Source organism: Equus quagga, chromosome 2 (genome assembly GCF_021613505.1).
Source record: "Equus quagga isolate Etosha38 chromosome 2, UCLA_HA_Equagga_1.0, whole genome shotgun sequence".
NCBI classification, from domain to species: Eukaryota; Metazoa; Chordata; class Mammalia; order Perissodactyla; family Equidae; genus Equus; species Equus quagga.
Window position 1 is genome coordinate 55,304,428 of NC_060268.1, and position 22,737 is coordinate 55,327,164.

General features: G+C 43.9%; 1 protein-coding gene across 1 annotated transcript in view; it reads right to left on the reverse strand.

Annotated features, from left to right (window-relative positions):
* The window catches only part of LOC124235137 (nuclear receptor ROR-alpha-like), a 515,162-nt gene that overhangs the window by 454,648 nt on the left and 37,777 nt on the right, over positions 1 to 22,737 (reverse strand). The window lies entirely within an intron of this gene.

The window sequence follows — 22,737 nt, forward strand, 5'->3', positions numbered from 1 at the left end:
CATTCTTAATTATGCATTAAAGTGTGCTTTTTCTGACTTTGAGTATAAAGTTTCATCAGCACTTTAAAGATCTTTCCCACATTTATTGTCTCTTTCAGTCCCCAAGACCAAAAATTGCCATCAGTTGCTGGCAGGCTGATAATTTTTATGTGTGGTAAAGCCTCTCTCTTCAGACTAATTAGGGAGAAAGGGGGTGGAGGATCAGCAGAATAAAAGGAGAAAGGAAGTTTGCTTTTTCCTGAACAATCAGGTGCCATTCTTTTTGTCAAGAAGAATAACACAAACCTAGACAAAAGAACCTTGCCTGGCAGAGGTCCTGCTTGAATGAAAAGGCAAGGAGTGGGGGTAATCAGGACATCACTTGCATCTCTTAAATACCGACAAGCACTTTGCTCTGCAGTGTCCTTTCCTCCTGAGCAGGCCAATCACACCTGTGCTCCACCCCTGACACAGTGGTCAGATTCTGCATCAGGAAGGCCTAAATTAACACTTTTTTTCTGTACCAGATCTGCAGATTATATAGAGGAGTCCTGTTAAGGGCTAAAGGGATCTGGAAGCTGAAAGACTGATTTTTGAAAAATTAAAAGTATGGAAGTATAACAGAAAAATAAGATGATTGTAGGGAACTACAGAGCGCTTTCCAGAGAAGCACCACAAAATTCCGAGTGCCCGTCAACACTAAAGAATACTGCGCTATTTATGGTACAGCAGAGACAGACCAGGAGCCTTGCCCAAGTCACCCTGCATGCTGGACTCCCCACCCCACTCCCGCAGCTCCTTCACCCCCACCTGCAGCTCCCACTGAGAAGTGGGCAACCTGTTTCTCTCCCCAGGTCCTCCTCACACACCCTGAAGAACAGACTGCTATAATTGTGAACACCGCATGTGAGTGTCATAGAAAGAACCATTTCATTCTTTTCACCTTCCTGCTGCTTCAACCTGAGGAGCAGCATCTCCAGTCAACACGGCACCATGCATCTAGTGACAGAAGTCAGTTTTCCACCAGCTTTTGGCCAGAAAAATGCCATCAACTGAAAGACTGATTGTGGATGCAACCCCACCTGTCATCCTTTGGGGTTATTTCTTGCCGGAATTATAGCCCCATCTTCTCAACAGTTCAAAAGTGGCTGTGTGTATCTAGGTCCCCTCTTTATTCCCAGAGCATCTCTGTGATTTTATAGCTGCTCCATCTCAAAGTCGAGTCCTCTATCTGATTCTTTCTTTTGATCTAATGTCTTTATCATAGACCAATGCCAATGGTTGGTGTTTTCAAACTCTTTTCTCTATGGAACTTTTACCCAAAAGAAATCCCATTCCAAACCCCAACATGTAAAATGGTTTGAAGTTTAGCTGCCTGATTAGAGTTGAGTTGGGGGCTGGGGTCCCACCAACTCCGACCCTGGAGAACCCTAGGCTTCTGCAGATCACTCAGCCAGGTGGTACAGATCCCTAAGAGTGGAAACAGATGAACAAGACTTGGGGAAGCGGGCTTTCATGAAAATGAATGAGGGGAGAGTGACATCCCCTCTTGAACAAGGCAGCTGAAGATCTTCACCCATTCTTCAGTGTACAGGGCAAGTGGAAATGTTAAACTCACAGGCCTGCCTGCAAAAGCAAAAAATGCCTACCCCTTAATACGGGCACTCGTACATACCTCATTTAATCCCCATAAGTACTGTCTGTGGTTTATACATTCTTAGCTTACAGATGAAGAATGTGAAGCCCAGAAAGGTTAAATAATTTGCCAAAGTTGACACAGACCTAAGTGGCAGAACCTTGACTCAGGCCTAAGGTTGGACTCTGAAACCTTTCCTCTTCAGACGCTGGGCTGCCGTCAGATACAAGTTCTCAGACTCCTCTGTATGAGGATCACGTAAGTGTGGACCCATCAGCCCAATGGGAGGATATGCCAGAATGTGGAAGAGAAATATAGCAAACATAAAGCAAACATAAAACTGAGCCTTTTGTTTTTTTTAAAAACCGAAGCATTTTGAGAACTGTTTCCTTAAGAACTTATTGAGGACTTTGACGAAAAGAGACAAGCGTGATACTGACAGTACTCAGGGCCTGTTAAACCTGCCCGTTTCTACTGAATACGGATCATGTGCCCAGGCACTGCAGAGGACAGATGAATAAGACTACTTGGAATGCCAGAATAATTTTCCCCTGTCTGCCTCCTGAATCTGACTAGAGAAAAGGGCCAGGCCAGAGACAGAAATATGAACAGAGCCACAACAGGAGCAGGAACAGGAGAAGCGCAGAAGGAAAGGGAGGGGAACAGGGAGGAGAATAAGTAAACCTTACATAGCATTTGGACTTTTCGAAGAAAGTGCACATCTGCTGATGACTATCATACCACTTTAGATTTCCTCAGTGCTGTTGATTGAAGCTCACAGCACCTCTGCTATAGAGAGGGCATATATAAAAACCAAGCCTTACTGCTAAGGAATATGTGGCCCCAGAGAGGTCATCTTACTCCAAGTCACAGAGCCAGTCACGGGTAGAGCCAGGGTTAGGACCCAGACCTCAAGTCTCGCACAGTACTCATCTTGGCTCCACGTGAAGCAGTCAGATCCTTTATGTGTTATCCACAGCTGCTCTGCCAACAGCTAACATGGTAATCAAGACTCTTCTCCCTCACTTACAACTCCATAATCAGATTTATTCCCCTCATCCTGATCCCCCCGCCGACCTCCTTAACAATTACCTGGGCCCAGCTACACTCACTTCTTAAGACCAACTCTCCCCAAAATTACAACAGAGAATGAAAAAGTCATAGCTAGCAGAAGATGTCTCAAATTGGCTATAGTGACACAAAAACCATAGGATCAGGTACAACCCCAACTCTTCCTCTGTTCAAAATCCAGTCCTTGTTGTAACGACATCTAATCAGGCTGTGGAATCAGCTGAAACGAAGGCTTCCGTAAAAATTGCTACTCATGGTACTCAGTGGTTAAGTCTCTTAAATGCCAACCTGGTAGGAATTAAGAAAGCTTTTTTTCCATTACACATCTCAAAGCTATGAGTGCTCTCAACTTCCAGCTGAACCCAGATATTTGTATATTTTGGAGGATATGAATGTTCTTTCTCTATCTGCTGGGTTTGAACAATTCTGTTACTCAAAGAAGCAGTGTCCACATCATTAGAGACACCCAGCTTACCACTAAAATACTGAGCTCCTTATCCAGATATTTATAAGCCTTTAGAAATCTTTGATGACATAGATAAGTTGAGTAGCATTTTTGGCTTTGATGAAGTTTCCATACAACCATGGCTCTAAGCCCACTAGCCCTACAATTTGGCTGTGTCACCACTAGGTGGTAACAGTGTGCCACAATGCAGGACCAGCGGGGTTGGGCTCAGCAGGCTTTCCCCACACTTCCCATATCAAAAAAACAGCCTCTTAAACTTAGCCCTCACGTAATCCCCTGCCACATTTAAGCTGTTACCTTTACTATAGCATTTCAACCACCATCTCTAAATCAGGTGTCTCATGCTCTGTAGAACTCAGTACTAAGTCTTTAACTTGGCATTCAAGGCCCTCCAAGGTGGTGCTAACCCCATGACCCACACACTCCCTTATACTCTCCTACACTGTCCTCATACTACAGCCGTGCTAGACTCCGCGTTTCCTGCACATACACACAGACCTAGCATTTCCCTACTTCTGAACACCGGCTCTTTCTCTTCTCATATGTTCAGAAATCCCCCAATGGCCACCCATCCTTTTAGGCACAACTAAAATACTTGGAAGTCTTTGCTCAAACTCCTCCAAAGGGGTTTAAAAGCCCCGAGTTCTATTAGTATTTATGACTACATTAAGTGTTGTTCCCTATAGAAAATTTGTAAAATACAGATTAGCAAAAAGAATTTTAACAAAATCCCCCCAACTTCAACACTCAGAGGTAGGCACTTGATGGTCTTAGGGTGTATTATACATTAATCTTGATATTTTTAGGATGTGTGTTAATAAGAGCTGGATCGCATAACCTGCTTTATCCACTCAGCTTTCTCTCTTAAACATCTTTCCACATCATTAAATAACACATGAGGCATTTTACGATTCCCCCCCAGCAGTCGATGCAGTGTGGTGGAAAGTACACTGGGCTTGGAACCAAAACACCCAGTTTCAGTCTCGGTTCTGGCATGGACTCGCTGAGATCGGGGAGGTTATTTAACCTCTCTGAGCCTCATCCAACAAAACAACGTGACATTTACCTTAGCCTCTCTGCCCGCCTAAATGAGAGCATTTATGTGAATACGACTAGCATGCAACCTGCCTCAGAGTGACCCACAATTATTAATTTCTTTCCTTTCCAGCTTTGTCAGTGTGATTTCTTTCTCTTCCCAACCCCCACTAGTCCTTGTACCTCCCCATGGCTCTATCCTGCTGGTTCTCACCTTGGAGGTATTTGTGAAATTGCTGTATTCTTCCTACCAGGGCATAAGAAGACCCTTGAAGGTGGAGCTGGCCTGACTCCTCCAACCAGTCCCCGCAGCCCCTAGCACAGGGCTGGCCCCGCAGGTGTTCACTGCACTGGGGCTCCTTTTGCCTTAAACATTGCCACTCCGGGCCTTTCCCTCTTGCATCCTTCTATGCAGCTTCAAAGAAAGTCTGGGCTTCTTTCGAGCCCTGACTTGACTTTGATGTTAAAAACATTCAGTCTGGAGCTTAGCTCTTTAGGGTCTTGACGATGCCTCTATGCTTGCATCCCCCCCCCCCCCCCCCCCACCACCCCGTAGCTTCTCTCTTGGTGGCCAGTTCTGCGGCCTCTTTTCCAGGCTCCTGTTTCTCCAATCCCAGAGGATAAAGAGGGGAGGCCAGCGTCTCCTCTCTGCCCATCTTCTCCACACGGTTCAGCTGGGAGCTAGACTGCTCTGAGCTTTCTCCAGCCTGACAAGGCTTTCTTGGCCTCCGTGTTTCCGAGTTGTTGGATTTTTTCTTTACATTTTCATGAAAAAGCAAATTTTTGGGCTCTTTTTCAATCAGCTGATAGATCTGTGTTGAAGCTAAAGCCACTTCATGTTTTCCACTCAACCTCTGCCCCCCCAAAAAACTGCCTTCCTTACAATCTCCCTAAAAAAAGAGAAACAGCTCACATTAATGGTAGAGAACACCTGGGAAGAAAAATTCAACTGATTTCATCACAAAGTTGAGTCTGATGTTCCCTGGGCAGCATCCCAGGGCAGACCTTTCTGCCAACTCTACCAGGCTAGGAAAATCGAAAAGAAGGGCCAGAAGGCAGCCCTACCCTGAATGACACCCACCCCTGGAGAGGTTCATGATAGCTCCAGGCACGCGCTCTGGACCTGGATTTGAGTATGACTCCCTGTTGCTCCCCCTTCTAGCTGCGTGACCCAAGGGGAAGTGCTTTGTCTTTCTGATCCCCAGTTTCCTCATCTGTCAGATGACAGTAATAAGACTTCCTGTATTACTTTCCTATGGCTGTTGAAAGAAATTACCCCAAATTCAGTAGCATAAAATCAACACAAATGTATGACTTACAGTTCTGGAGGTCAGAAGTCCTCAAACCAAGGTGTTGGCAAGCTCGTGTTCCTTCTGCTGGCTCTGGGGAAAATTCGTTTTCTTGCCTTTTCCAGCTTCTGAGGCCACCTGCAGGCCTTGGCTTGCGGCGCCTCCTTCCATCTTCAAAGCCAGCAGCATAGCATCTTCAAATTTCCCTCTCTCCCTCCTCTTTCAACGTCACATCTCCTTCTCTCTCTCTAACCCTTCCGCCTCCCTCTGATAAGGGCCTTAAACTGACCACATCTATGAAGTAACATATTCAGTTTCCAGGAATTAGGATGCAGACATTGTTGGGGATGGGGGGTGGGGTGGCATTATTTTGCCTACCACTCTTCTCTCATAGGATCATTATGAAAATATAAGAAGAGAACACATGTAGTCCTCAGCACACTGCCTGGCACGCAAAGTGCTCAAAATACATCAGCCATGATTACAGCAATATTAGCACTAGCAGTAGTGAGAGAAGTGGTTAATGCTTACTTAGGTAATGTGGGGCCAAGTGGCTCCAATTTCAATGGGAGCAGAACCGAAGCATTATTGAGCTGGATGGTGCCCAGAGACGTCCCTTTGTAGTATCATATCATTACCCTTCATTTTTAAAAACAAATGTTTATTGGGCACCGAGTAGGTAGCAGTCCTTTTCATTGCTTCTCATAAGACTTAGGTTACACAGTTTGTTCGGGTCATTCAGCTAGGGACTGACAAAGGCAGGATTTCAAGCCTCTTTGGTCTGACTCAAGAGCCTATCCTCATTGCAGGCACCAGGAAGAGCAATGTGCTGGCTCCTGTGCTCTCTGATCACCGGAACTGCCCCAGGCCTGCCCCACCGTCAGCCAGCACACTCTTCCAGGGCAGAAAGCAGACTTATGTTTCTCTTGCGTCCTCTACAGCCCCACACCCATTGGTGGGCACTCATGAGGTGGGCCGTGATGCCCTTCTTATTTTGCTGGGACCAAGGATGCCCAATGAGACGGGTAAGTGCCTCTTAATCCTAAGCATGCATCTGACTTACCTGGAGGGCCTGACCACTCCAATAGGAGGCCCCATCCCCAGGCTTCGGTAGGTCTGAGTTTGCTTGTCAAGTAAGAAGCCCAAAAATGCTGCTAGTGCAGGCCCACACTTCAAGAACCACTGTTCTGGAGTGATCTGGAGGTAAATTCATTCGAGGAGAATAAATTGCTCAGATACGTGGGATCGATGCTCACTGGTCCCCACCCACTCTTTCCACTTTATGATTTCCACAGAGCTGCTAAGGCCACTTTATCACTACCCAGCAGAGGGGATGGGGTGACTTCTCCACAGAACCTACAACACGTTGCTCACTTTCCCCCTCTGCTCCTCCAGGTGGTCCCTATTGGCAGCCTTGGCTTTATCACATCTTCAGAGGAGAGGCTGGAGTCACCTGTCATCCCAGTCTCTGCAGCTTGGCCAAACAATGAAATACAACATAAGACACCAAACACCGCCTCTGGCAACGAGGCAGCAGGGGAGAGGAGCAATTCTTTAAAAGGGCAAAGAGTCTTGATGCCACAAATCCTCGACATCTCAGCCACAGCCCAAAGTCATGAGCTTGCCAGGGTTCAAGGAATTTGGGAGCCAAGTTCTCAAGTGTGCTCCGGTGGTGTTATTTAGCTGTGACCCTATAGGCTGAAGGGCAGCCCATTAGCATACTTTGGAACAGCTGTTGACAAAGATTTTTAAGTTTTGCTCAGGGGACCAGTTGCAACGAGGAGCATTTCATGAGAACAGTACATATTGTAGACACCTGAATATATTTCCGTGAGAAAATAAGGATGAAGGAAACAAAAAAGATAGTATAGCGTTCTTACACAGCCGATGAATATTTAATATGCTAGGGCTTATCTTTAAGAGAAAAAAATACCCTTTGCAATTTTATATGCTTCCTGCAATACCAATCTATATACAAAATGACAAACACTATGGTCACCATATAAATACCATGTATTTCATTATTCTCTTATTACAGTGGCACAAAGACCAGCTGCTACATGAAGTATCATGAAAACATAAATTACTGGTTATAAATAGCATATTTAAAGCATGAGGCCATCCAAAACCGGTTGGTTTAACATAGGCTGCCTAGCACAAGTCTGAGGAATGGATAGGACAGGCGGGGAATGGGCACGATATACAGATCGCAGGAGAGCAGCCAACAGAAGCTACAAGAAGAGCTCCCAGAACAGAGGTAAAGGGGATGAAGCAGCATTCTCCGGGGCCCAGAGGAACAATTCTACTTTTGGTTGACCCTTGCCACCCCAAGAGGCACCAATTCACAGACTGCTTATCACCACTATTTTTAACTTCTTGGCAGTCTAACCCAGCGCAATGGGAAAATCGCCCAAAGTAAATACAGACTCTCATTTGATTCTTCTCCTGACAAGTAATTTTCTATTATTTTCCGTTAGAACCATTTCCAGGATAAATCATGCTCCAGAGGCCGAGCTTAAGTGTGAGGGTCCTCTAAGGAGCATCTATCCTAGGCTGGGCGAGCTAAGAAAAAGCATGTCCTTGCTCTCTGCTCTAGATGCCGGGTCCAAACAAGCCCTTTGAGAAGCTTTCCAAGCTTTTCACCTTCGAGGCTCCTTTGTTATTCTTTCCCCTGAGTTTTGCTAGCAAACAAAATTACATGTAGTCATACATAATTATTTTTCCATGAGACAGCTTAATATGAGTAACATTTTATGAGCTTTTTTTTTTTACGCCAGGCCCTCTACATGCATTCTCTCCTGGCATCCTCATCACAACTCTATGAGCTGGGAACTACTATTATTTATCCTCAATTTACATATGCGGAAACAGGATCACACAGATGAAGTAACTTCCTTGAGATCTTGCAGCTGGAAGGCGGTGGAACAAGTCTAAAACTCAGATCTATCTCCAAAATTCAGGCTTTTAACGCTTGCACTGTGCTGCCTTACCTTATTCACGTTACCACACTGTGTTAAATACAGTTCCAGACCAAAGAAAGGACTAGTTAAACTAGTTATAAACTTATGAAGGATAAATGCATAACTTGCATTAGATTTTTCCAAACACCTAAAATAGCTTGAAGAGCTCCATTAACATCTTCACGGACTCCTAACTGTCCCAGACCTTGCATTAGGAACCACTGACCTAGAACCACCTGAATATCATTTGCAATGTGACGCTTCCAGGTCCACACTGAAATAGCTAGTTAAAAGAATTGTCTGATGCCCTAGGATATAAAGTCAAGTCAAAACTCTGAATGACATTCAAGGCTCTTCTTAAACTGGTCTTCACTATCTTTTCAAATTCATCTTCCAAAACTGTGTTATGCACACTGAGTCTGAATCAACAGGGGAGAAGCCTGAGAACCTGTACTTTTAGCAAGCTCCCCAGGGCATCTTTATTGGCAGGTAAGATGGGGAAACACTTCCATGCTGATCATCACTATTCGCAAACATGGTAAGTCTAACCTCCTAGGGCAAGTCACCACTTCCTAGGTGTACTACCTACTGTCTTGCTTTGTGCTTTGCTCATGACCATTCCCCAGCCGGAAATGAGTCTCACACTTTCCTCCCAGGCCCACTCAAAGGCCTCCTCCAGGAAACCCTGCAGAATTGGTCATGTCCTGCCCACCCCCATAGCACCCTGCTAACATTCTGCCTTCTATCACGGTGTGCTGTCCCCCAGTCTGATCCAGGAGACAGTAAGCTCTTTAAGAATAAGACTGGTTCCTACTAACCTTCTTTGCTCCCCCTGCTCAGGACAGGCACTGGCCATAGAAGGTTCTTAACATGGATTAGCAGGGCTCATTTGTCACTGGAGACTGGAGTAGCTACCGCACTAGAAACAGATTTCACCCCTCACCAGCAAGAAGGAGGAAGGGGAAGCGAAGGGAGAGGGGCTCACACGAGAATTAAACAAAGAGAAAAAAAGATGGTTCATTTTTCCCTTAAAAATATGATCCAGGATTAATAATATACAAAGGGCTCTCAGGAACTAGTATTTCACTGTGATCAAAACTTCCTGTAATAAACTCTAAAATAAAGTTTTACTATTTGCATTTGTCATCATTATCAACCACCTCCATCACACCTGAAATGCAGCAATGTCTCCTGGGCCCGGTTGCACCTTCCCAGACCCCAGTGGCCTCAGCCATCCACCTCCGCACTTTCAATTTGCATCTGTTCCCTGGGGGAAGCGAATTTTACTGATTACCAGCTGATGTTTAATGAGCACTTACTGTGTTCCAGGAACTGAAGCCTCTATTTCTATGCATAGCATCGAACCCTCATAATGGCCCTCTGGTATTATTACCATCATTTTCTAGGTGAAAAAACTGAGCTCAGAGAGGTTAAATAACTTGCACACAGTTGCACAGTTAGCAATGCTGGAGCTTGACCTCAAATCTGCCTGACTGCAAAGCCCATGTTCTTAACTACTCCGCTAATTTTTTAATAAGAAGATCCTTATGATGTTACAAAGAGAAAGCAATGACATCAAACTATTAGTGCAGGAAGGTAAGGCTCTTGGTCTATGCTATGGCTGGCTGGAAAACACACTGTCAGAGGACATGGCTTCATTTCACTCTGGGATCTCACCCTGTCAAGAGCACAGAGCTCATCAGGCAAAGGTTCAAGGAGGGGAGGGTGGGAAGCTTCTAACTAAAGATGCCACCAGGGCTGGGCCCTCTGTCCTGAGAACCCTGGGCTCAGGGGGACCTGGCGCACAAGCCTCAGTGAGCACAAATGCTGAGCCACCTCACAAGTATAGCAACTAACAAGGTTTCACAAAATGGAAGGGCCAGGAAGACTCAGGACTTGCCCAGTCTCATTCTCTCATTTTGAAGATGGGGAAACTGAGGCCCATGGAAATTAGGCGTTTGCCCAGGTCACACAGCTAATGAGCCACTAAGCTGAGGCTTAAACCCTTGTTTCTTGCACTGTCAGGGTTGTCCTTTTTCCAAATTATTTTTTAAAATCACAAAAGAAAATAGAATCACTGTAGCAGTGAAACAATAAGAGCTTACATATAGGGAAAAAAGTGTCCTGTCTCACTCTGACCCCAGGCTCCTGCTGTCTAGAGATCACCAATATCACCAGCTTGCTACATACGAGTCACGAGTCATCATTCTATTTCCTAAGCTCATACATACATATACAAACACACACACACATTCGTTAACGAAAAATGAAATAAACACATTTATTCATTTCTGAAACTTTCATCACTTAACATGTGTTGAATATATTCCCAGGTCAATGAGATCTAGTTCTTTCTTATTCCATGCTGTGCAACACTCCACAGTTAGCATGTTGCACAATGTGTTCAAACATTCTCTTACTGGTGGACAGTCTGACTGTTGGGTGTGCCTTCTGCACACCACCCTACTACCATTTACGTAATGAATTCTGCCAAGATGTTGGGGTGGGGGGGCTCTAACTCATTTAGTTTCATTTCATCAAAATGAAAACCTGGTCTCCTAAATGGAGTGACTAAGGGAATACTCAGTTTTCAAAGAGTAGGTTCCATTTTCCGGCACATCAGGTGGCCAGCCTCTTAAGTAGACCAGTCCATGAAAATGAAATATTTTTACCGACTGCTCAAAAACCTGCTTACTAAGCAGCATGAACTTGGGCAAGCCAATGGTTCTTCATCTGTAAAATGGGAAGATAATCTTACTTACCTTATAGAGTTGTGCAATTCATAATTAAATGAGATAATACACATAAAGTGCCTAATATGATGTCTGGCATACAACAGTACTTAATACAAATGGCTACTATCATTATTGTTGTTACTGAAATTATGGTTGGCATTCATACGTGATCAAAAGAGGTACAAAGGTTTTGATATGTTCATGTTTTATATGTCTTGGCCTCTTATAAACATGTTACCAGCCTTTGGAACATTTGTCACCCCACATTTATGGAATGTCTGTTCCCATAGGTGAGAGAGGGGGTCGGTGAGGAAGAAGGGAACAGGGTTGGTTGGCCTCAGATGCATGTTGGTGGTTGAAGATTTGAAAGACACTGGAGAGAGAATTTCCACATGGCCATTCCGTGTTTATAAAGGGCCTTCTGTGAAATGACAGAAGGTGCTCTGATGTTTGAGTCTAGAATGTTTCAGCACCCACAAATAATGCAACTTCTAGCAGAGAGGAGGATTCGCTGCTCCAAACTGAGGTTAGAGAATCCGAGTGGGCACAAGGGAGCTTCAAGGAAATGCAATTAGAAGAGCAGGTAAGTAGAGACTTGTATTTCCAAAAGTCTGTTTTTAAAAATACTAATGGGTTTGGGTTTTTCACCCTATGTCTTTGAATACGTTTGTAATTTGTGTGGTCTGCATTTTGTTTTGTTTTGAAAGGGGAACTTTATAAAACACTGTACTATTACTACAAATAATTGAACCCAAGATTAATATGTGGTTGCACACATGTTTACAACTACGTGAAAAATCCTGTTGTCAGCACCAGGGCCCAGTTTCCATTACCTCACTGTATTTACATTTTAATGGGCATCTGAAGGGTTCAGATCTGAGGGGGAAAGCATAAAGAAAGAAACAAAAAACAAGGAAGAAAAGAGAAAGTGAAGGAAAGGAAGGAGAGGGAAAGAGAAAGGGAGGGAAAAGAAATCTTCGTTCCATTTTCTTATCCTTAGCCTCAAGAAAGACTTCCAAAAGCTCCACTGAAAAGTGTGTTTAGAATAACTCTGATTCTGTTAATGTATTTAAAAAAAAAAAAAAAAGCAATAGACCTAATGTGTGTTATTCAAAGTCCTTTGATTCTAAATCCATTCAACTATACATCTGGGTTACTTCAAAAGCTAGATGCATCCTGACTTTCCTAAAATGACGTAAAATAGTTAATCCTAGGCCAAGAAAAATCCCAAACCAATCAACAGAAGTCAAGGAAAATTGAATACAGAAGCTTTCAACTTGAATTATTCAGGTCCAAGGAAATTAAGTCTTTCATCTTTTCTCTCTAGTTAACTTTTAAAACATTTTAAATACCTTGCCCTAAATATTTCAAAACATAATACAAAAATGATCAAATTCCATTTTATGAGCTGAAGAGTACAGATAAATATATCAATTTTATCTAGAATACTTATAATCGTTTCTTTCACGGATATTGAAAAATATTGACAGTACTGTCTATTAAAACGTTTCTAAAGTATCACTGGAAAAGCTTTCTGATATTTTGATTAATTTAACTCTAAAATAAGCCATCGCCCCAAAACGCTTCTTAAAAGATACTCTCTATGAAGAAACTACAAATGATGATACCACTTTGCCGATACACACACACTTAACTAGATGGGAAGAAACAGTTTATGAATGAGTTAAAATAGAAAACAAGCCTACGTGCAACTGACAAAACTATTGAAAGGCATCTGACACAGAGACACATCAAACCAATGGCACAAACCGATGGCCCTCGAATAGCTTAACTGCAGAGAATATATACAACTTTTGAAATACCCTTTGATGGGATGAAAACACTTTCGCATCCTAACCCATCATTTAATGTTTTTCCATGACCCTCCCTCATCCACATACTTTTCTTTTGGCACAAAGAAAACCTAAACACACAGAGTCTCTTTTCTTATGTGGATTCAAACCTAAAGAAACACAGTCACACGAAATATCTGAGGACTAATCTTTTGGAGTATAATATGGCCTGGAGGTCATCAGTCTGCAGCTCTGCCTCCTCAGATTCCTTTCAAGCCATCTCTAGTGTTTCAGCATCTCCACTCTATGGAGAGTAAGAGCATCATTTAGCACAGCAGTGCCAACAAGTGTGGTCCATGGACCCCTGGGGGTCCCCAAGACTCTTTTAAGGAAACCCATGAGGTCAAAACTATTTTCAAAATAATACTTACCACAGAAGTAGAGTTTTCCAGAGGCTACAACAGGACGCGTGATACAGCAACAGATTGAATGCAGAAGCAGAGTTGAGAAGCCAGCTGTCTTTTATTGAGCCAGACATAAAAGAGACTATGTGCAAAAATAAAAAAGAATGCCACTCTTCTCTTTTTGTTTTGGAAAAAAGTTATTTTTTTCCATTATAATATGTTGTTTATGTTCGGATGCAATGGCTTTATTATTTTTTAAATAAATATATTTTAAAAAATGTTCTCCATTTTCAGTTCTACCGTGGCAAGTATCAATAAATATAATTCACAGAAACAAAAGCTCTTGAAGGTCCTCAATAATTTTTAAGAGTTTAAAGGGGTCCTGAGACCAAAAAGTTCGACAACAAATGACTCGGCACAAGGCCTGACAGAACGAATGCTCACTACCATGTGTGGCAAACTGACTGAGTAAAGCGCTTTAATGATGACTTTTTTTTCTTTTTAAAGATCAGCACCTGAGCTAACAACTGTGGCCAATCTTTTTTTTTTTTTCTGCTTTATCTCCCCAAACCTGCCCTGTACACAGTTGTATAGCTTATCTTAGTTGCAGGTCCTTCTAGTTGTAGCATTTGAGATGCCGCCTCAACCTGGCCTGACGAGCGACGCCATGTCTGCGCCCAGGATCCGAACCCTGGGCCGCCGCAGCGGAGCGCACAAACTTAACCACTCGGCCACGGGGCTGGCCCCTAATGATGACTTTTAAACGTGCAAGAGACTCCAGGGTTCAATAAATGGATATGGTCAATAAAGACCCTTGAATGACCATCTTTAGGCCTCTGCACCTGCTTACAACATGATTAAAAAGAAATGATAAGAACATGAAAGTGCAGAGCAACAATGATTGCATTAAATATGCTGGATAAGTACAGCTTAAAGGCAAGTAAAGGCAGATAAAGGGAGCATCTGGGTAGGCACTGGTGCAAATGGGTTCTGATTACCAGTGGACTTCCTTATTCTATCCTATCATCACTTATTTCTCATTTCAGAAAAACAATACCTTCTACGAATTCAGAGAGCACATTCTTCTAAAGGGCTTTATGAGGATTTTATACACAGGCTAATTACACTATGCAATTTCCTACATGGTTCAAGTGCTTAGGCCCCACAAAGTCCTGGGGTCATCTGTGTGAACCAATTAGTTAACTTTGTTGGGTTCCAGGGCCACAGTTCATGTGCACCTCCAAATTTTCTTCCTGGTAATGTCTTATTTATCTTGCAATATCCACTTTGGACAATATCTCCTCCAAAAGCTTTCCTAGAATTTTTCTTTCCCAGTTAAGGTTAAAAACTCCTTCCTCTGTCTTACCTTTGTACCCGTACATATGTCTGTGGCAGCATGCAGCACATGCTAGTGCAATTCCTTATTTTCACTGTCAACCTTAGTAAAGCACAAGTCCCTTGAAGGCAAGGCCCATGGGCTGTCCACCTTTGTGTTCCAGTACCTCCTACAGTGCCAAAACATGGTAGACACTCTAAAAACCCACATAAACTCAGTCAGTCATCTTACAGATGCACAGGACTGTTAAGAGAATTAAGTGAAATGCAAAAGAATAATAAGGAAGTGATGAAATTCCATTTGTTTCCAGCCCAGCTAGAAATCCAGCATGTGCGTCTTTGTGATGGTGAGTTAGTTTTGCCATGTTTGAGAATGAAGAGCAGCCCACCAAAAGAGAGCCCCCTCCTAAAAACATATCTCCTGGCAGAACATTTAGCTCTTTTCATCCTTCCGAGAGGATACAAATTGCAAACAGTATAGGCAAGTATTTCAAATGAGAAATTAAAACAAGGTAAAAACTCACAAGGCAAAAAGCAGTACTAAAGTGAAAAACAGTCAATTAGCAGAAAAGGACTGGAGAAGGGGGGGATCTAACAATCTGGAATGCTTATACAACATCAAAGAAGGTTGGAAAGTCATGCTCTAAAATCAATCAGACTTCGTTACCACCTTTTAAGTGACGTGCCCATCAGCAAAGAATATACATTTTCATTAGCAGAGCAAAGGAGGAATTTGTACGCCTAGGGTTAGCTTTGGCAAAGAAATGGGTAAAGTAGGTCATTTCCATGTTTAGCTTTAAGAATATGGCCAGATGGTAGAAATTAAGATGTTGTCCAAAATCTAATATGGAAGAGATGTCTGCATACCTCCAAAAGAAGAGGGCAATGTGAGACTGGCTAACTACAGACAATCTAATCTTATGAAAAGCTACGGACCAAAGGTCTTGAAGCATAAAGAGCTTGTCCATTCTTACAACCATCCAGTATAATTGGATGTGTATTCTTTTGTTAGACTTTGAAAATAGCAATTTTCATTCATTAGTCTGATTTCAAACCACCCTTACTGGATGTCTCAATTATCAGAGACTACAAGGTCATACAACACCCAGACACTCGCCATGTATCTGCTTCCTTTACTCCACTATAACCCAGCCTTCCTCATTAGAGCTAGAGTCTTAGCCCAGGGAAAATGCCACTATGGAACCAAAGAACGTCAGAGCTGAAAGTCACCCCAGGAATTCACTAATCTAATCCCATCCACTGTAGGAAAACCGAGGCCCAGAGAACTCAAGTTCCTTGTCTGGGGTAACACAACCAAGTACTGTCAGAAACAGGCAGGGTGTCAGTTCTCCCTTCCTCCAGTTCAGCACTGTGTCCACGATACCAAAGTGATAAAGTGTAGATGCTCTTTGGCAAATGTGCGTTTGGACAAATTGCTAGCCCTGAGCACCATTTCCTCCCTACATAAATAAAAGCAATGTTTTCCACCTGCCACCGCCACCCTGGGAACATCCATGGTGTGTGTGTTTATTCCCTCACAGTGACTGCCGGAAGACGGAAGACAGCACATCACCGTGAAGTAGCAGTGCTGATTCTAGAAGGAGGCCGTTAGAATGAGCCAAGGCACACGCTTGAAAGTGGCCCATGTGGAAGGCTAAGGAGAAAGGGGTCTTTGCCTCACCTCCAGGTTTCTCCCCGAAGTATTTGTTGATTACACAGGGAAAAATAGGACTTTAAAGTGGAGAACCCTGGCAGACACCACCTTAACTAGGGGATCAAGGTTTATATGCCCCCAAAATGGGACAAATCAATGTCATGTTCCCCTGAGATGATGTGCTAGGAAGGGCACTTCACTTCTGTGGTCTTCCCCCAAATCCTGGCCTCCACTTGAGAAAACCCCAGAAAACACAAGCTGGGGGACATTTTATAAGGTATTTGACTAGAGCTCTTCACAAGGTCAAGATCATGAAAAACAAGGGAAATCTAAGAAACTGTCACAGATTGGAAGAGACTAAGGAGACAAGATAACAACGAAATGCAATGTGGTATCCTGGATTGGATTCCCCAACAGCAAAAGGACACTGGTGGGAAGACGAGTGAAATCCGAATAAGGTCTGTAGTTTAGGTGGTGGCTTCGTGCCAAGGTTAATTTCTTAGTTTTGATAACTACCATGGGGACATTGTGGGGGATGTCAACCCTGGGTGAACGGGTTGAGGAGCTGGCAGGAACTCTTTGTACTATCTTTGCAACAGTTCTGCAGGTCTAAAATTATTTCAAAATTTAAGTGGCTCCTGGATGGGCAGGAGACACAGCTGAAGACTTTCTGGTCCCTCCTCTCAACCCCTTGTTAGAATGAATCATTTTTCCCTCTTTCTTTCAAAAGCACTTTGTGTGAGCTCTTTTTTCTTCTCATTTATTCTGATTATTTGTGTATCTATCTTTTCAAAATAGTAGTGTTTTAAGGAAAGAGATCAGGGACAATATTTATGATAGCTAAGAGCACCTTGTCCTATGTCTTTCACAAAGTAAGTGCTCACTTAAAGATTTGGCTACACCAAGACACAGAAATAACCTAAGTCTCTGTCAATGGATGAATGGACAAGGAAGTTGTAGTGTATATATATGCAATGGAATACTATTCAGCCATAAAAAAGGAAGAAATCCTGCCATTTGTAACAACATGGATGGATCTTGAGGGCATTATGCTAAGTGAAATAAGTCGGAGAGAAAGACAAATACTATATAATTTGATTTACATGTGGAATCTAAAAGCAAACAAACAAAACAAACTCATAGAAAAACAGATCTGGGGCCAGCCTGGTAGCGCAGTGGTTAAGTTCACGCACTCCACTTCAGCAGCCTGGGGTTTGCTGGTTGAGATCCCCGGTGCAGACCTACACACTGCTCATCAAGCCATGCTGTGGCAGGTGTCCCACATGTAAAATAGAGGAAGATGGGCAGAGATGTTGGCTCAAGGCTAATCTTCCTCAAAAAATAAATAAATAAAATAAAAATAAAACATGCTAAGAAAAAAAAAAGAAAAACATCAGATTTATGGTTACCAGAGGCGGGGCAGGGTGGGGGAGGGGGACTTGGAAGAAGGTGGTCAAAGGTACAAACTTCCAGTTATAAGATAAATAAGTACTAGGGATGTAACATACAACATGATGACTATCGTTGACACTGCTGTAGGGTAGACTTGAAAGTTGTCACGAGTAAATCCTGAGTTCTCATCACAAGGAAAAAAACTTCTTTTGCATCTGTATGAGATGATAAATGTTAACGTCTTGTGGTAATCATGTCACAATATATGTAAGTCAAAGCATTACGCTGTACACCTTAAACTAAAGCAGTGCTGTATGTCAATTATATCTCAACAAGACTGGATAAAACCAACTTGGCCACAAGAATAAATGAGTTGCATTCAGTAGTGTCACACTCTCCTTTTCATAGCTCTCCTCCCTGCAATCATGTCAGACACACATGCCTTGTCTAAACCTGTCCATCCCTGGAATCCATAGCAAAGGGAAGGGTTCCCCATTGCTCCCACCCCCTCTTCCCTGACATGACAACTCTCCTCATCTAGGGCTGAACTGACACAGAGCTGCCTCCTGCGAAAGCCCCATCCCACATCCATAGAGCTCACAAACACACCTCCGAATGGCTGACATTAGGATGCACCTGCTTCCCATGGATGCCTTATATGCGTTCTGCTGCATTTCATGATTTTGCCCCATCTTCTCCATTCTATAAGTTAAAACATACAACTGGGTTTGCAATCACACTTCTGTCTCTTCACAGCATCCAACACAGCACACTGCCTTCACCCAGTAAACATTTAGAAGCAAACACTGTTCTCAATTCCCTGTGCCCTTTGCCTAGACTGCCCTCACCTCCTTCTCAGTCTGGCAAAGTGTCCAGTCATCCTCCCAAACTTCGTGAGTCGCATTACCTCCTCCAGGAAGCCTCCCCTGGACACCCCTTAGCCTCCCCGTTAGACTAGCCTCCTCCTCCTCTCAATTAACTACTTCCTGCTCTGTGCTACCTACGTGTCTGGTATAGAATCCTGCTTGAGTACTCGTAACACTCTATTCTAATTATCTATTTACACATCCATCTCTCCGACTATAACAGGAGCTCCTTGAGAGCAGTAACTTGGCTTTACTTATCGTGTATCTTTTGCCCCTAGGATGGTACTAGGCATGTAGTCAGCGATGCCATGAATGTTTGCTGAATCAAAGAACGGCTGTTATTCCCATCCTCTGGCTCCCACGGCCCAGGAACTTAACGGAGGGGGCAGACACATGGAACACACAGGCGGCACCTGGAGCAAATGAGCAGGGGTGCAAAGACATTCAGCAGGTCCTGTTTGTGGTTGCCGCAAGCTTGCAGGTTCGAGGCCCCGGCACACCAATGAAACATGAAGGGATTATTTGCTGACACTCTGACTTCACTGAGCCTCTGCAGCAAACTAAACGATACTGAATGTCCAGACCTGTTGAGCCGATCTTTTTTATCTCCCTGTGAGCATTAATGCTCAGTAAGAGGGGTAGGAAATGAATTGAGGCAACCAGACCAGAAGGATCTCTAGTAACACCAGGATGACTCTAGTGTAAAGAAGAAGTGAAATCTGCCCAGAATGTTCTCATCAGAAACTCCACCACAGCCAACTCAGTGCTCCCAGGGTCTGTCCTCAATTTCCCCTGTTGGCAATGCCTGATGATGGCTCATGTGCTTTTGGCTAGCTGCGTTGTTCTCCCTCCGGTCCCCCAAACTAGAAACCTTAGATTCATCGCTGTTTCTCTCTCTCTCAGCTCACACCAAGTGATAAGCTCATGTCACTTACAGACAAGTGAAATAACCTAAACTAATGGCCCTCGCCATCCTGTGGCAAGACTCAACCTCCAGCCCTCAGCATCTCCTGCCTGGACTATGACAACAGCTTCACTGGTTTCCTGAGCTCCAGGCCATCCCTAACGGTGCTTCGAGCCCAGCAAAATCTCCCCTCTTCAGCACAGCCCTGATGGCCTCACTGACAGTCTGCAGTCACTTCCTCTCTCTCATCTCTTACCATGTGAGACTTTGAAATGCATAGACCGAGACCTGCACTGCTACCACCCCTCTTCCCTGCAACACCCCATTCTCTTTACCTACCTCATAAACTCCTATACATCCTTCATCACCCAGCTTTAAAGGGCACCGGTTAACCTTTACCCCAGGGAAAATATAGATACATTGCATTGCTCAGTACTCCATACTAAAGTTCTCTCTGTGGCTGATTCCTACTAGAATGTGGAGAACTGTCCATCCATGAACTGTCTGCAGAGCACAAGTTGTTTGTTGAGTTTAATTACTTAACTCTTATCATTTAAATTTTCATGGGCATGTCTTCTTTCATGTCTTTGACTAGGCTACAAGCTCCTCCCTCCCTCATATCTCCTAGGACAGCATCCGGCATCCTTGGGTCATTTAAAAAGATGTGTTGGTGAATGACTGAAGGATAAAAAACATTCTGTACCAGAAGCTGAAAGCACCAGGACGTGTCTGTGGTTCTCAGCCCTTGGTATGCATCAGAATCAGCTGGGAAGCTTGTTAAAAATGCAGATGCCCTGGCACTGTCCCTGCAGCTTCTGATTCAGAGGACTCGGGAGAGTTCTAGAAATCTGCATTTTCCCCTAGGTCCCCCACTCCTTCCAGTTAATTGTGCTGCTCCCCAAACATGAGAACCACTCCCCCCCACTGTGGATTTGATGGTCTCTGGTCCCCTGCTTGCCCTTCAGGCTCCCTTCCTCTGGGGTCAGAGGTCAGAAACAAAGTCAGAAGGAGTCACTGAAGAAGAGAAAGTTCAGAGCCCTCCGTGCCAGTTCTCTCAGGCACTGGCTCCCCACCTCCGAGGTAGCCGCGAGGTGATTGTATCTAGAGAGCACACAAACTACTTATCTGCTCTCTCCGAAATGCCAGCGAGTTTGAAAGGCACTTTGTCCAATTAGAAGTGTAGAGAAATATTCATCCTGTCCATGACAGAGATGAAGTGCTTCTTTCAAAAGCAGCAGTGGCAGCCTGCCAGGTTTAAGAAGTCCAACTACTCCACACCGAGCCAGCAGTTATTAATTAGTTTTATTAGTGGCAGGTCTTTAATGCAAAATGACAGAGGGAGAGAGCGAATCTCCCCGTCACTACTAAAATACAAATTGTCCAGATTTAGGTTGTGTTGTTCCCCAAGATGTACAGGCGGCCCGCCAGGCCCAAGTTGGGAATGGAGAATGGAGCCAAATGCCTTTCTGCAGAGTTCCGGACTATTAATGACACGACAAAGAGACTCAGACACTTACCTCAGGTAGCTCTCTAGGGGATAATCCACTAATTTTAATTATCAAGGAGGAAGAGCTTCCAAGGAGAGGATGGGGAGACCTGAGGGGAAAAGCAAGAGCGGGAGGAGGGGATTTGGTGGGGACGGGAAGGGGGCTGCGGCATCCACACAGTCCAACGGGCCTCTGCTAGAAAGGAGCATTTCCAGAGAATGGCGCAGGACTACTTTGCTGAGAGTTAGTCTTACACTGTCAACCTGTTTTTTATGACCATTAATCACATTTGTATTTATAAGCACTAAGACAGGATAATCAAATCTCATGCTTCAAAGCATATGTTTATCACCACAGGCATAAAAAGGAAGGAAAAAAGTTTACAAGCCTGCACTGTTGGCAAGAGCTGCTGTTTATCTGGTCACTTCCCCAGAAGCACCCTGGGGGGCTCTGGAGAACATTCTGTGAGGGAGAAGACAGAACTGCCCAATGTCTCGCTTTGCCAATGTTTCTGCTTCTTTCTGTGCTCGTCCTTAGGCAAGAATTTAAAGGAAGTCCCCCAACATCCTCTCCTGCACGCTCATCTTACACAGCCCAGGGTCCTGGCCTCAAGGCCCACCAGACGGTTCTCTTTTGCCAGGGAGGGAGGGGCCTGACAGGCTCTGGGTGATGCCTTTTCCTCCATGCCTTTTCTTCTAGCAGCTTGTAAATTCCCTGTGGTCCCCCCAACTACCCTATAACCCAACCCCAAGCTGCCTATGCTTTGAAGAGGTTTTCCCATCCCACCCACCTTAGCAGCCTTCCTCTTGACCAGGCCAGAGATGGGGGAACTTTTTCTGACAAGGGCCAGATAGTAAATATTTTAGTCTTTGCAGGTTTCACAGTTTCTGTGGCAACTACTCGGCTCTACCCTTGCAGTCTGAACACAGCCACAGACAATATGTAAACAAGTGGGTGTGCCCATGTTCCAATAAAACTTTATTTATAAAAACCGGCAGTGGTTGGGCCAGGCTGGACCTGTGGGTTATAGTTTACTGACTCTTACTCTAGAGCAGCAGTGCCCAATTTAGGACCTCAGGTACTAATGAGTTCTGCAAAACTGGGTGGAATATTTCAAAAATTCTGCCAGAAAAGATGTATTTGCTTTGCACAATTGCATAGGCTATCCCAAATCTCTTGGCTGGAACCATATCAGCTACTTGTTTTGCCAGTAACTATGTCATGTTGTCTGAGTAACAAAAATTGGGAAATAATCCATAAATACAGTTGGATGATCAAAATCTTTCAAAACATGAGGTCCATGATGGGGAAAGGGCAGGTAATAAAAGTGGCCCTACTGTTTATAAGCAAACAGGGCATCTGAAAAGCATCTCACACCACGTTTCTCTAGGAGATTCCTTCAACGAGCTCAAAATACTTTTAATGAAGTAGGACCTGGTCTCCTAACACGTGAGTGTAACACAAGTCAGTGTGAAAAAGCCTGACGTCCATTATCAATATTATGAGCTAATATTTGGAGCACTCACTGAGAAAGGAAACATTTTATAAGTCCATCGGAATCAAAGGCACGACAGACCCAGTCCCAGATATTCCAGAACAAGATGAAAAAATACACAGCACTGGGGAGAGAAAACAAGAGCAAGAAGACTCTGGTCCTCTTGATGACTTGCTGGGTGAGACGTGGCAATTCACCGAGCCTAAAAACCGTGTCTTCTTAATCTTTGACTCTTC